Genomic DNA, 14411 nt, shown 5'->3' on the forward strand with positions numbered 1-14411 from the left:
CAATTCAGCGAGTGAACACTGGGGGCAGCACTGACTCCGGTGTGGATGCTGCCCGGCAATGCCACCGACTGGAAACCAGCAACTCCCCACTGGGGAGGCACCAGGCAACGGGACGCAGCCAGCTCCCCCACGGACACAGCTCTCCGCTCATCACGGATATCTTCCAGAGGCCAGCGTGTGTCCATTCCGAAAGACCCTCACCATCGAGACCTGACCTCTTCACTGCTACATTCAGAGAGGAGGTACACGAGCCTGTAGACACACACTCAATGACTTAAGAATGGCTTCTTCCCCTCTGACACCATGAATTGTATGACTAAAGTCACAGGAGCTGTGTAAGGCCATTAAACCCACTGGATTAGCATTTCCAGCCTGACTGATTTATTATCAGCCCAACTGCAGGAAACATCCTCTCCACATCCACTCTATCTGTGTCCTCTGGTCCTAGACTCCCCCACCATAGGAAACATCCTCTCCACATCCACTCTATCTGTGTCCTCTGGTCCCAGACTCCCCCACTACAGGAAACATCCTCTCCACATCCACTCTATGTCCTCTGGTCCTAGATTCCCCCACTATGGGAAACATCCTCTCCACATCCACTCTATCTGTGTCCTCTGGTCCTAGACTCACCCACTATAGGAAACATCCTCTCCACATCCACTCTATCTGTGTCCTCTGGTCCTAGACTCCCCCACTACAGGAAACACCCTCTCCACATCCACTCTATCTGTGTCCTCTGGTCCCAGACTCCCCCACTATAGGAAACATCTTCTCCACATCCACTCTATCTGTGTCCTCTGGTCCCAGACTCCCCCACTATAGGTAACATCCTCTCCAAATCCACTCTATCTGTGTCCTCTGGTCCTAGACTCCCCCACTATAGCAAACATCCTCTTCACATCCACTCTATCTGTGTCCTCTGGTCTTAGACTCCCCCACTATCTGAAACATCCTCTCCACATCCACTCTATCTGTGTCCTCTGGTCCCAGTCTCCCCAACTGTAGGAAACATCCTCTATCCCCTTTCCCCTTCTCTCCATCTCCCTCTCCTATCGCTCTCCTCTTCTGCCCCTTTCCCCTTCTCTCCATCTCTCTGCCCCATCTCTCCCCATCACTCTCCTCTGCCACTTTCCCCTTCTCTCCATCTCTACCCTCTCTCTCTCCATCATTCTCCTCCTCTGCCCCTTTCCTCTTCTCTCTGTCTCTCTACCCCCTCTGTCTCCTATTGCTCTCCTCTGCCCCTTTCCTCTTCTCTCCATCTTTTCCCCTGTCTCCCCTATCACTCCTCTCCTGCCCCTTCCCCTTTTCTCCATCTGTCTACCGCCTCTCCCCATCATTCCTCTTCAGCCCCTTTCCCCTTCTCTCCTTTTCCCCCGTCTCCCCATCACTCCTCCTCTGCCCCTTCCACCTTCTCTCCATCTCTCTACCCACTCTCTCCCCCATCATTCTCCGTTCTTTCCCTGCAGGGTGGTATTGCGATGAGGGAAGTTCTCTCTCGTGTCAGCTCCACCATGCCCCCTTCATCCGTTCAGTAAATCTGTACTGTGATGTCCAGCGGCTACATCACAACAAGTTTCACAAAGTGTGCCAGTGACATTAAACCTGATTCTGTAAGATCGGGGGGTCGATTCTCGCCTCTGTCCATAAGGAGTTTCTATGTTCTCTCCTTCACAACATGGATTTCCTCCGGGTGCTCCGGTTTCCTCCCACAGTCCAAAGACGTGCGGATTGAGGATTAGTAAATTGTGGGTGTGCGATATTGTCAGTGGAAACCTGCAGACATGGAAGCCCAATCCTGGGACTGTGTTATTCATTAACACAGAAAGACAATTTCACCCTGTGTTTCATTGTACACATGACCAAGAAAGCTCATGTTTCCTCCTAATCTTTATTTCTTTATGCTGCCCTCTCTCCATTCCCTCTCTCGTACTCTGTGCATCATCTTCCCACTCTCCCTCTCTCTTTCCCTTTCCCTTTCGCTCTCCCCCTCTCCCTCTCCCTTTCACTCTCCTTCTCTCCCACTCTCCCTCTCTCCTTCCCTCTCACAATCCCTCTATTCTTTCCCTCTCTCCCTCTCTCTTTCCCTTTCTCTCCCCCACCCTCCCTCTCTCCTTCCCTTTCTCTCTCTCACTCTACCTCTCTCCTACTCTCTCTCTCCCTCTCTCTTAACCTCTCTCTCACTATCCCTCCTCCTTCCCCTTCTCTCTCCCACTCTCCCTCCCTCTCTCTTTCTCTCTCCCACTCTCCCTGTCCTCTATCTGTTTCATCAATTAAACTGCTCTGCATTAATCCCCATTAGCCAATTACTCCAGACAGGTAACCATGGCAGGGGAGGGGGATTGCAGTGTAATCCACTGACCTGGAGCTCGCGTACACGAGTGCTCCGTGTTTAAATCACTGCCCGGTTCATTTAAAGAAGCAGGAGGATTTATCAGCGCCTGGATTAGAAGCTGAGGCATTAGCGTCAGGCGAAATCCACTCGATGTCACGTCAGCAACTCTCCGTGTTGTGGCTGGTTAGACCGCACGTACCCAGGGTTTCTGACCCTGTCACTGCCCCTCCCCTCTCCTTCAATGGCTCCCTGACCCACAGCCCAAGGTAACCATCAAAGTACCTGTATCCAGTGTCGTAGAGACATTGAGCAGGACAGGCAATTCGGCCCGTCTATTCCGTGCTACACTGTTACTCTGCACAGTCCCACTGACTCGACCCGGACCACAGCCCTCACGTCCACGTAACTGTCCAAGCATCAGGTCAGTATCTGTCTCCACACCACCCCTGGCAGTACGTTCCACACACCCACCACTTACCCCCTATCACCTTAAATGTCCCTAATGTATCTGTCTCTACACCACCCCTGGCAGGACGTTCCACACACCCACCACTTACCCCCTATCACCTTAAATGTCCCTAATGTATCTGTCTCTACACCATCCCTGGCAGGACGTTCCACACGCCCACCACTTACCCCCTATCACCTTAAATGTCCCTAATGTATCTGTCTCTACACCACCCCTGGCAGAACGTTCCACACACACCCCACTTACCCCCGATCACCTTAAATGTCCCTAATGTATCTGTCTCTACACCACCCCTGGCAGAACGTTCCACACACACCCCACTTACCCCCGATCACCTTAAATGTCCCTAATGTATCTGTTTCTACACCACCCCTGGCAGGACGTTCCACACACCCCCCACTTTCCCCGATCACCTTAAATGTCCCTAATGTATCTGTGTCTACACCACCCCTGGCAGGACGTTCCACACACCCCCCACTTACCCCGATCACCTTAAATGTCCCTAATGTATCTGTTTCTACACCACCCCTGGCAGGACGTTCCACACACCCCCCACTTTCCCCGATCACCTTAAATGTCCCTAATGTATCTGTGTCTACACCACCCCTGGCAGAACGTTCCACACACACCCCACTTACCCCCGATCACCTTAAATGTCCCTAATGTATCTGTCTCTACACCACCCCTGGCAGAACGTTCCACACACCCACCACTTACCCCCGATCACCTTAAATGTCCCTAATGTATCTGTTTCTACACCACCCCTGGCAGGACGTTCCACACACCCCCCACTTTCCCCGATCACCTTAAATGTCCCTAATGTATCTGTGTCTACACCACCCCTGGCAGGACGTTCCACACACCCCCCACTTACCCCGATCACCTTAAATGTCCCTAATGTATCTGTTTCTACACCACCCCTGGCAGGACGTTCCACACACCCCCCACTTTCCCCGATCACCTTAAATGTCCCTAATGTATCTGTGTCTACACCACCCCTGGCAGGACGTTCCACACACCCCCCACTTACCCCGATCACCTTAAATGTCCCTAATGTATCTGTGTCTACACCACCCTTGGCAGGACGTTCCACACACCCCCCACTTACCCCCAATCACCTTAAATGTCCCTAATGTATCTGTCTCTACAGCACCCCTGGCAGGACGTTCCACACACCCCCCACTTACCCCCGATCACCTTAAATGTCCCTAATGTATCTGTGTCTACACCACCCCTGGCAGGACGTTCCACACACCCCCCACTTACCCCGATCACCTTAAATGTCCCTAATGTATCTGTTTCTACACCACCCCTGGCAGGACGTTCCACACACCCCCCACTTTCCCCGATCACCTTAAATGTCCCTAATGTATCTGTGTCTACACCACCCCTGGCAGGACGTTCCACACACCCCCCACTTACCCCGATCACCTTAAATGTCCCTAATGTATCTGTGTCTACACCACCCTTGGCAGGACGTTCCACACACCCCCCACTTACCCCCAATCACCTTAAATGTCCCTAATGTATCTGTCTCTACAGCACCCCTGGCAGGACGTTCCACACACCCCCCACTTACCCCCGATCACCTTAAATTTCCCTAATGTATCTGTGTCTACACCACCCCTGGCAGGACGTTCCACACACCCCCCACTTACCCCCGATCACCTTAAATGTCCCTAATGTATCTGTCTCTACACCACCCCTGGCAGGATGTTCCACACACCCACCACTTACCCCCGATCACCTTAAATTTCCCTAATGTATCTGTGTCTACACCACCCCTGGCAGGACGTTCCACACACCCACCACTCTCTGTGTAACAAATCTGCCTCTGCATCCTGCCCCCCCCCCCATACTTCCCTCCAATGACTGTAAAATTACGCAGTCATTACCCATTTCCACCCTGGTAAAAACTCTGTGGTTGTCCGCTCGATCTCGCACTGGTGGGAGCACGGGAGACAGAGGGATACAGTCAGTGACCCAGGGATGGCATCTTCCCCCTCTGCCACTGCAGTTCGGACCCCACCAACACCACTTGACTAGTTTCCCCTCTCTTTTGCACTAACTATTTAATTTAACTTTATATATATTTACTGTGACATTTTGTACTGCAATGTATTAAAATGGTTGTTATGACGAGTCTGGGGGGTTAGTGTCATGGGCAACGATCGTCACTCTCAATCTCAGCCTCTCCCTGCCGGTACACAGTCTCTCCCACAGCAAGCCTCAGGTAGTGCCTCCTCACTGGCGACACACTGAAACCGAACTCGTTTCAGAGTCTGGCTGAACTACAGAGGATGGGACGGAGGTTTGGCCCCCGCACACACAGCACGCTGGCCCACCCTGGGTGCGGACACACCCTGGTGAAACAGATCCCCGGCTACGGGTGCCTCGTGGGCAGCCTCGGCCGAGACGAAGGCTATGGGAGTAAACCCAGACAGCAGATCCGGAGCGGAGCCCCTAAGGCGGCTGGACGTCACTGAACATCCTCCCGGCAGCTCCTGCGGTCAAGCCGGTGCCAAACGTGTTGCTTCATAAGCTTTACTTTGGACTGCAATGGAGAGGCCGAGAGGGGGATCTTGACCACTGGGCATCTCAGATTCTCCACACCTTCCACCCAGGCTTGTACCGAGAGAGGGATCTTGACCACTGGGCATCTCAGGATCTCCACACCTTCCACCCAGGCTTGTACCGAGAGGGGGATCTTGACCACTGGGCATCTCAGGATCTCCACACCTTCCACCCAGGCTTGTACCGAGAGGGGGATCTTGACCACTGGGCATCTCAGGATCTCCACACCTTCCACCCAGGCTTGTACCAAGAGGGGGATCTTGACCACTGGGCATCTCAGGATCTCCATACCTTCCACCCAGGCTTGTACCGAGAGGGGGATCTTGACCACTGGGCATCTCAGATTCTCCACACCTTCCACCCAGGCTTGTACCGAGAGGGGGATCTTGACCACTGGGCATCTCAGATTCTCCATACCCTCCGCCCAGGCTTGTACCGAGAGGAGGATCTTGACCACTGGGCATCTCAGGATCTCCATACCCTCCACCCAGGCTTGTACCGAGAGAGGGATCTTGACCACTGGGCATCTCAGGATCTCCACACCTTCCACCCAGGCTTGTACCAAGAGGGGGATCTTGACCACTGGGCATCTCAGGATCTCCATACCCTCCACCCAGGCTTGTACCAAGAGAGGGATCTTGACCACTGGACATCTCAGGATCTCCACACCTTCCACCCAGGCTTGTACCAAGAGGGGGATCTTGACCACTGGGCATCTCAGGATCTCCATACCTTCCACCCAGGCTTGTACCGAGAGGGGGATCTTGACCACTGGGCATCTCAGATTCTCCACACCTTCCACCCAGGCTTGTACCGAGAGGGGGATCTTGACCACTGGGCATCTCAGATTCTCCATACCCTCCGCCCAGGCTTGTACCGAGAGGAGGATCTTGACCACTGGGCATCTCAGGATCTCCACACCTTCCACCCAGGCTTGTACCGAGAGAGGGATCTTGACCACTGGGCATCTCAGGATCTCCATACCTTCCACCCAGGCTTGTACCGAGAGAGGGATCTTGACCACTGGACATCTCAGGATCTCCATACCCTCCACCCAGGCTTGTACCGAGAGAGGGATCTTGACCACTGGACATCTCAGGATCTCCATACCTTCCACCCAGGCTTGTACCGAGAGGGGGATCTTGACCACTGGGCATCTCAGGATCTCCACACCTTCCACCCAGGCTTGTACCGAGAGGGGGATCTTGACCACTGGGCATCTCAGATTCTCCATATCCTCCACCCAGGCTTTTTTAAAATTTATTTAATTGAATTTTCAAATAGGTTACAGAAAGAAAAAAAAATTGTCAACCCTTCCCCCTCCCCTTAGCCCCTCCCTCCCAATCATATCCCTATAGAAAAGAGAGAAAGAGTGCCTGGATATCGGAAGATCCCTACATGCTCCATGGAGTTCATAATAGCTTTAATTTGTATATTTAATTCTTTCCCCAGATAACCAATAATTTTATCTTCGGAGCACCTATATGTTTAATCCTATCTTTTGTAAATCAGGGCGCCAAATTTTCAGAAATATTTCATATTTATCTCTTAATTATAAGTAATTTTTTCAAGTGGAATACAGCTGAAAATTTCATTCAATCTAATGATCTGTACTTAAGTAACTGCAATAGCCTTCTTGGCTACTGCCAATGCAATTTTTATGAAGTCTTTCTGATATTTATTCAATTTGGATTTCCATTTTATCCCTTCAATATCACCTAGTAAAAATAGTGTTGGATTATGTGGAAGTTGTATTCCAATAATTTGTTCCAGTAAAACTCTTAAATTTGTCCAAAAAGGTTGAATTTTAAAACAAGAGCAAGTAGAGTGTAAAAAAGTACCGATTTCTTGATTACATCGAAAACATTGGTCAGACATATTTGAGTTTAATCTATTTATTTTTTGTGGTGTAATATATATTTGATGTAAAAAGTTATATTGTACTAATCTGAGTCGAACATTTATTGTATTTGTCATACTGTCAAGACATAATCTTGACCAACTTGTTTCATCAATTTTAATATTCAAATCAGTTTCCCATTTTTGCCTTGACTTATGAATTCCTTGTTTAATTGCTTGTTTTTGCATCAAATTATACATACCAGAAATAATTTTTTTAATTTTTCCTTTATGAATTAAAGTTTCTATTTCATTAGGTTTCGGCAATAACATTGTTTGACCCAGTTTATCTGTTAAATAAGCCCTTAATTGGAAGTAACAGAAAAAAGTGTTATTTGATATTTGATATTTATTCTTTAATTGGTCAAATGACATTAATATACCTCCTTCAAAACAGTCTCCTATATATCTAATCCCTTTGTGAAACCAGTTATATAAAAGTTGGTTATCCACTGTAAAAGGGATAAGTTTATTTTGAATTAAAGGTCTCTTTGCTAATAAAGATTTCTTTATCTCATCATCAACATTTATCTTATTCCATAAATCAATCAAATGTTTTAGTATAGGAGATTCTTTATTTTCCCGTATCCATTTAGATTCCCATTTATATATAAAATCTTCTGGTATATTTTATCCTATTTTATCTAATTCTCTTTTGGAAGAGGACAGCGAGGCTTCGAGAGGAAGTGCAGCGGCGGCCATTTTCAAATTGTCCAATTGCGTCTCAGATCGGAGTTCTGAGAGGCCGGACTGCACAGGCGCATGAGGAGGCCTGGGAAGGAGGGAAGATGTAAAAAGGAGAGACTGAGTGAGGTAGTTCTCATTTGGAAGAGGACAGCAAGGCTTCGAGAGGAAGTGCGGCGGCGGCCATTTTCAAATTGTCCAATTGCGTCTCAGATCGGAGTTCTGAGAGGCCGGACTGTGCAGGCGTGTGAGGAGGCCTGGGAAGGAGGGAAGATATATAAAGAGCGCAGCCTTAAGAAGCGGGCAGTGGAGTGCGCCGGGCGCAGAGTGTAGGGCTTGGGCTCAGGGGGCTTAGGCGGAAGAGGGCACAGTAGGCTTATCTTTTAGTTCTTGTTATTTTCAGTTATTTGGGAGGTATGAGTGTGAGGGCAGCTTGTTGTTCTCGGTGTCGGATGTGGGAGGTCCTGGAGTCTCCGAGCCTCCCGGACGTCCACATCTGCACCAGGTGCGCCGAACTGCAGCTCCTGAGGGACCGAATTAGGGAACTGGAGCTGCAGCTCGATGACCTTCGCCTGGTTAGGGAGAGTGAGGAGGTGATAGAGAGGAGTTACAGGCAGGTGGTCACTCCGGGACCACGGGAGGCAGATAGGTGGGTTACAGTCAGGAAGGGGAAGAGGCAGGTACTAGAGAGTACCCCAGTGGCTGTACCCCTTGACAATAAGTACTCACGTTTGAGTACTGTTGGGGGGGACAGCCTACCTGGTGGAAGTGACAGTGGCCGGGCCTCCGGCACAGAGGACGGCCCTGTAGCTCAGAAGGGTAGGGATAGAAGAAAGAGGACCATAGTAATAGGGGACTCGATAGTCAGGGGTTCAGACAGGCGGTTCTGTGGAGGTGATCGGGAGTCCCGGATGGTAATTTGCCTCCCTGGTGCCAGGGTTCGGGACGTTTCTGATCGCGTCCAAGATATCCTGAAGTGGGAGGGTGAGGAGCCAGAGGTCGTGGTACCTGTAGCTACCAATGACATAGGTAGGAAAGGGGAAGAGGTCCTGAAACGAGAGTATAGGGAGTTAGGAAGGCAGTTAAGAAGAAGGACCGCAAAGGTAGTAATCTCGGGATTACTGCCTGTGCCACGCGACAGTGAGAGTAGGAATGGAATTAGGTGGAGGATGAATGCGTGGCTGTGGGATTGGAGCAGGGGGCAGGGATTCAAGTTTCTGGATCATTGGGACCTCTTCTGGGGCAGGCGTGACCTGTTCAAGAAGGACGGGTTACACTTGAATCCTGGGGGGACCAATATCCTAGCGGGGAGGTTTGCTAGGGCTACAGGGCAGACTTTAGACTAGTAAGATGGGGGGGGGAATCAATTTGAGGAGACTATGGGAGAGGAGGTTAGTTCACCAGTGGAGCAAGTAAATAGACTGTGTGTGAGGGAGGAAAGGCAGGTGATGGAGAAGGGATGCACTCAGCCCGAAGATGTAGGGGAGAAGAAAGAAAAGGATAATAAATTTGAATGCAGTTAGGGATGAAAAGAGAGGAGGGGGTGGAGAGTATCTTAAATGTATCTATTTTAATGCTAGGAGCATTGTAAGAAAGGTGGATGAGCTTAAAGCGTGGATTGATACCTGGAATTATGATGTTGTAGCTATTAGTGAAACATGGTTGCAGGAAGGGTGTGATTGGCAACTAAATATTCCTGGATTTAGTTGCTTCAGGTGTGATAGAGTAGGAGGGGCCAGAGGAGGAGGTGTTGCATTGCTTGTCCAAGAAAATCTTATGGCGGTGCTTTGGAAGGATAGATTAGAGAGCTCCTCTAGGGAGACTATTTGGGAGGAGTTGAGGAATGGGAAAGGTGTAGTGACACTGATAGGAGTGTATTATAGCCCACCTAATGGGGAGCGAGAATTGGAAGAGCAAATGTGTAAGGAGATAGCAGATATTTGTAGTATACACACGATGGTGTTTGTGGGAGATTTTAATTTTCCACACGTAGACTGGGAAGCTCATTCTGTAAAAGGGCTGGATGGTTTAGAGTTTGTGAAATGTGTGCAGGATAGTTTTTTGCAACAGTACATAGAAGTACCGACTAGAGATGGAGCAGTGTTGGATCTCCTGTTAGGGAATGCGATAGGTCAGCTGACAGATGTATGTGTTGGGGAGCACTTCGGGTCCAGTGATCACAATAGCTTTAGCTTCAATACAATTATGGAGAAGGACAGGACAGGACCTAGAGTTGAGATTTTTGATTGGAGAAAGGCTAACTTTGAGGAGATGCGAAGGGATTTAGAGAGAGTGGATTGGGTCAAGTTGTTTTATGGGAAGGATGTAATAGAGAAATGGAGGTCATTTAAGGGTGAAATTATGAGGGTACAGAATCTTTATGTTCCTGTTAGGTTGAAAGGAAAGGTTAAAGGTTTGAAAGCACCATGGTTTTCAAGGGATATTAGAAACTTGGTTCAGAAAAAGAGGGATGTCTACAATAGATATAGGCAGCAGGGAGTAAAGGAATTGCTCGAGGAATATAAAGAATGTAAAAGGAATCTTAAGAAAGAGATTAGAAAAGCTAAAAGAAGATACGAGGTTGGTCTGGCAAAGAAGGTGAAAGTAAATCCAAAAGGTTTCTACAGTTATATTAAAAGCAATAGGATAGTGAGGGATAAAATTGGCCTCTTAGAGAATCAGAGTGGTCAGCTATGTGTGGAGCCGAGGGAGATGGGAGAGATTTTGAACGATTTCTTCTCTTCGGTATTCACTAAGGAGAAGGATATTGAATTGTGTAAGGTGTGGGAAACAAGTAAGGAAGTTATGGAACCTATGACAATTAAAGAGGTGGAAGTACTGGCGCTTTTAAGAAATTTAAAAGTGGATAAATCTCCAGGTCCTGACAGGATATTCCCCAGGACCTTGAGGGAAGTTTGTGTAGAAATAGCAGGAGCTCTGACGGAGATCTTTAAGATGTCATTAGAAACGGGGATTGTGCCGGAGGATTGGCGTATTGCTCATGTGGTTCCATTGTTTAAAAAGGGTTCCAGAAGTAAGCCTAGCAATTATAGACCTGTCAGTTTGACATCAGTGGTGGGTAAATTAATGGAAAGTATTCTTAGAGATAGTATTAATAATTAACTGGATAGACAGGATCTGATTAGGAGTAGCCAGCATGGATTTGTGCGTGGAAGGTCATGTTTGACAAACCTTATTGAATTTTTTGAAGAAGTTACGAGGAATGTTGACGAGGGTAAGGCAGTGGATGTAGTCTATATGGACTTCAGCAAAGCCTTTGACAAAGTTCCACATGGAAGGCTAGTTAAGAAGGTTCAGTCGTTAGGTGTTAATGCTGGAGTAATAAAATGGATTCAACAGTGGCTAGATGGGAGATGCCAGAGAGTAGTGGTGGATAATTGTTTATTGGGATAGAGGCCGGTGACTAGCAGGATGCCTCAGTGATCTGTTTTGGGCCCAATGTTGTTTGTAATATACATAAATGATCTGGATGATGGGGTGGTAAATTGGATTAGTAAGTATGCCGATGATACTAAGGTAGGAGGTGTTGTGGATAATGAGGTGGGTTTTCAAAGCTTGCAGGGAGATTTATGCCGGTTAGAAGAATGGGCTGAATGTTGGCAGATGGAGTTTAATGCTGAGAAGTGTGAGGTTCTACATTTTGGCAGGAATAATCCAAATAGAACATACAGGCATGGTAGGGCATTGAGGAATGCAGAGGAACAGAGAGATCAAGGAATAACAGTGCATAGTTCCCTGAAGGTGGAGTCTCATGTAGATAGGGTGGTGAAGAAGGCTTTTGGAACGCTGGCCTTTATAAATCAGAGCATTGAGTACAGAAGTTGGGATGTAATGTTAAAATTGTACAAGGCATTGGTAAGGTCAAATTTGGAATATTGTGTGCAATTCTGGTCACCGAATTACAGGAAAGATATCAATAAATTAGAGAGAGTGCAGAGACGATTTACTAGGATGTTACCTGGGTTTCAGCACTTAAGTTACAGAGAAAGGTTGAACAAGTTAGGTCTCTATTCATTGGAGTGTAGAAGGTTGAGGGGGGATTTGATCAAGGTATGTAAAATTTTGAGAGGGATAGATAGAGTTGACGTGAATAGGCTGTTTCCATTGAGAGTAGGGGAGATTCAAACGAGAGGATATGATTTGAGAGTTAGGGGGCAGAAGTTTAAGGGAAACACGAGGGGGTATTTCTTTACTCAGAGAGTGATAGCTGTGTGGAATGAGCTTCCTGTAGAAGTAGTAGAGGCCAGTTCAGTTGTGTCATTTAAGGTAAAATTGGATAGGTATATGGACAGGAAAGGAGTGGAGTGTTATGGGCTGAATGCGGGTAGGTGGGACTAGGTGAGAATATGAGTTCGGCACAGACTAGGAGGGCCGAGATGGCCTGTTTCCGTGCTGTGATTGTTATATGGTTATATGGTCATTCATTCTAGGAGACACTCCTCTGTTTTCATGGATGTTTGCAAAGAAAAAGAATTTCAGGATATATATTGTATACATTTCTCTGACTTTAAAAGTTTCTTTGAAACATGACACGTTATAAACGAACCCATCAGTGTCTCCCACACACAGCCTCTGATACCACTCAGACCCTGGCACTCCAGGTTCAAAGCAATTAAAGTGTGCAAATATCACCATTTCCTGCCCTGAGACCATGATCTCCCATGTCGTACGACACACACTCCTGCTGCATCCATCACCCCACCGTTCCGGTGGGAATCATTCCTCACCCCATCGCTATGAGGATGGCAAGCTCTAATGGCTGCTGGCTTTGATTGACAGATGGTGATCCCGGGAGAGCCGGAGGAGATGGCAGAATTCCAGTCTCAGACGCTGGCCTCTTCCCAGTACATCCTGGAGCTGACCCTGCCCGCCCTGCACCTGCTGCTTCCCAGTAAGGAATTCTATCAGAACATCCACAACAGGTGAGTCCTGGGAAACGCCCTCCTGCCCTTGATTAAAGAGAATGGTAGGGTTACTGTCTGAGGGGCATCTGATTCCTCTGGGCTGTATTTATGGGTATTTGGAAAAAACGGGGGATCACATTCAAACTGATTGACTATTCAAAGGCACAGATAGAGTGGATGTGGAGAGGATGTTTCCTATAGAGGGGGAGTCTAGGACCAGAGGACACAGATAGAGTTAATGAGGAGAGGATGTTTCCTATAGTGGGGGAGTCTAGGACCAGAGGACACAGATAGAGTGGATGTGGAGAGGATGTTTCCTATAGTGGGGGAGTCTAGGACCAGAGGACACAGATAGAGTGGATGTGGAGAGGATGTTTCCTATAGTGGGGGAGTCTAGGACCAGAGGACACAGATAGAGTGGATGTGGAGAGGATGTTTCCTATAGTGGGGGAGTCTAGGACCAGAGGACACCGATAGAGTGGATGTGGAGAGGATGTTTCCCTTAGTGGGGGAGTCAAGGACCAGAGGGCACAGACAGAGTGGATGTGGAGAGGATGTTTCCTATAATGGGGGAGTTTAGGACAAGAGGACACAGATAGAGTGGATGTGGAGAGGATGTTTCCTATAGTGGGGGAGTCTAGGACCAGAGGACACAGATAGAGTGGATGTGGAGAGGATGTTTCCTATAGTGGGGGAGTCTAGGACCAGAGGACACCGATAGAGTGGATGTGGAGAGGATGTTTCCTATAGTGGGGGAGTCTAGGACCAGAGGACACAGGTAGAGTGGATGTGGAGAGGATGTTTCCTATAGTGGGGGAGTCTAGGACCACTGGACACAGATAGAGTGGATGTGGAGAGGATGTTTCCTATAGCGGGGGAGTCTAGGACCAGAGGATACAGACAGAGTTAATGTGGAGAGGATGTTTCCTATAATGGGGGAATTTAGGACAAGAGGACACAGATAGAGTGGATGTGGAGAGGATGTTTCCTATAGTGGGGGAGTCTAGGACCAGAGGACACAGATAGAGTGGATGTGGAGAGGATGTTTCCTATAGTGGGGGAGTCTAGGACCAGAGGACACAGGTAGAGTGGATGTGGAGAGGATGTTTCCTATAGTGGGGGAGTCTAGGACCACTGGACACAGATAGAGTGGATGTGGAGAGGATGTTTCCTATAGCGGGGGAGTCTAGGACCAGAGGATACAGACAGAGTTAATGTGGAGAGGATGTTTCCTATAATGGGGGAATTTAGGACAAGAGGACACAGATAGAGTGGATGTGGAGAGGATGTTTCCTATAGTGGGGGAGTCTAGGACCAGAGGACACAGATAGAGTGGATGTGGAGAGGATGTTTCCTATAGTGGGGGAGTCTAGGACCAGAGGACACCGATAGAGTGGATGTGGAGAGGATGTTTCCTATAGTGGGGGAGTCAAGGACCAGAGGGCACAGACAGAGTGGATGTGGAGAGGATGTTTCCTATAATGGGGGAGTTTAGGACAAGAGGACACAGATAGAGTGGATGTGG

The sequence above is a fragment of the Hypanus sabinus genome, chromosome 31, assembly GCF_030144855.1.
Source record: "Hypanus sabinus isolate sHypSab1 chromosome 31, sHypSab1.hap1, whole genome shotgun sequence".
In the NCBI taxonomy this organism is placed as follows: Eukaryota; Metazoa; Chordata; class Chondrichthyes; order Myliobatiformes; family Dasyatidae; genus Hypanus; species Hypanus sabinus.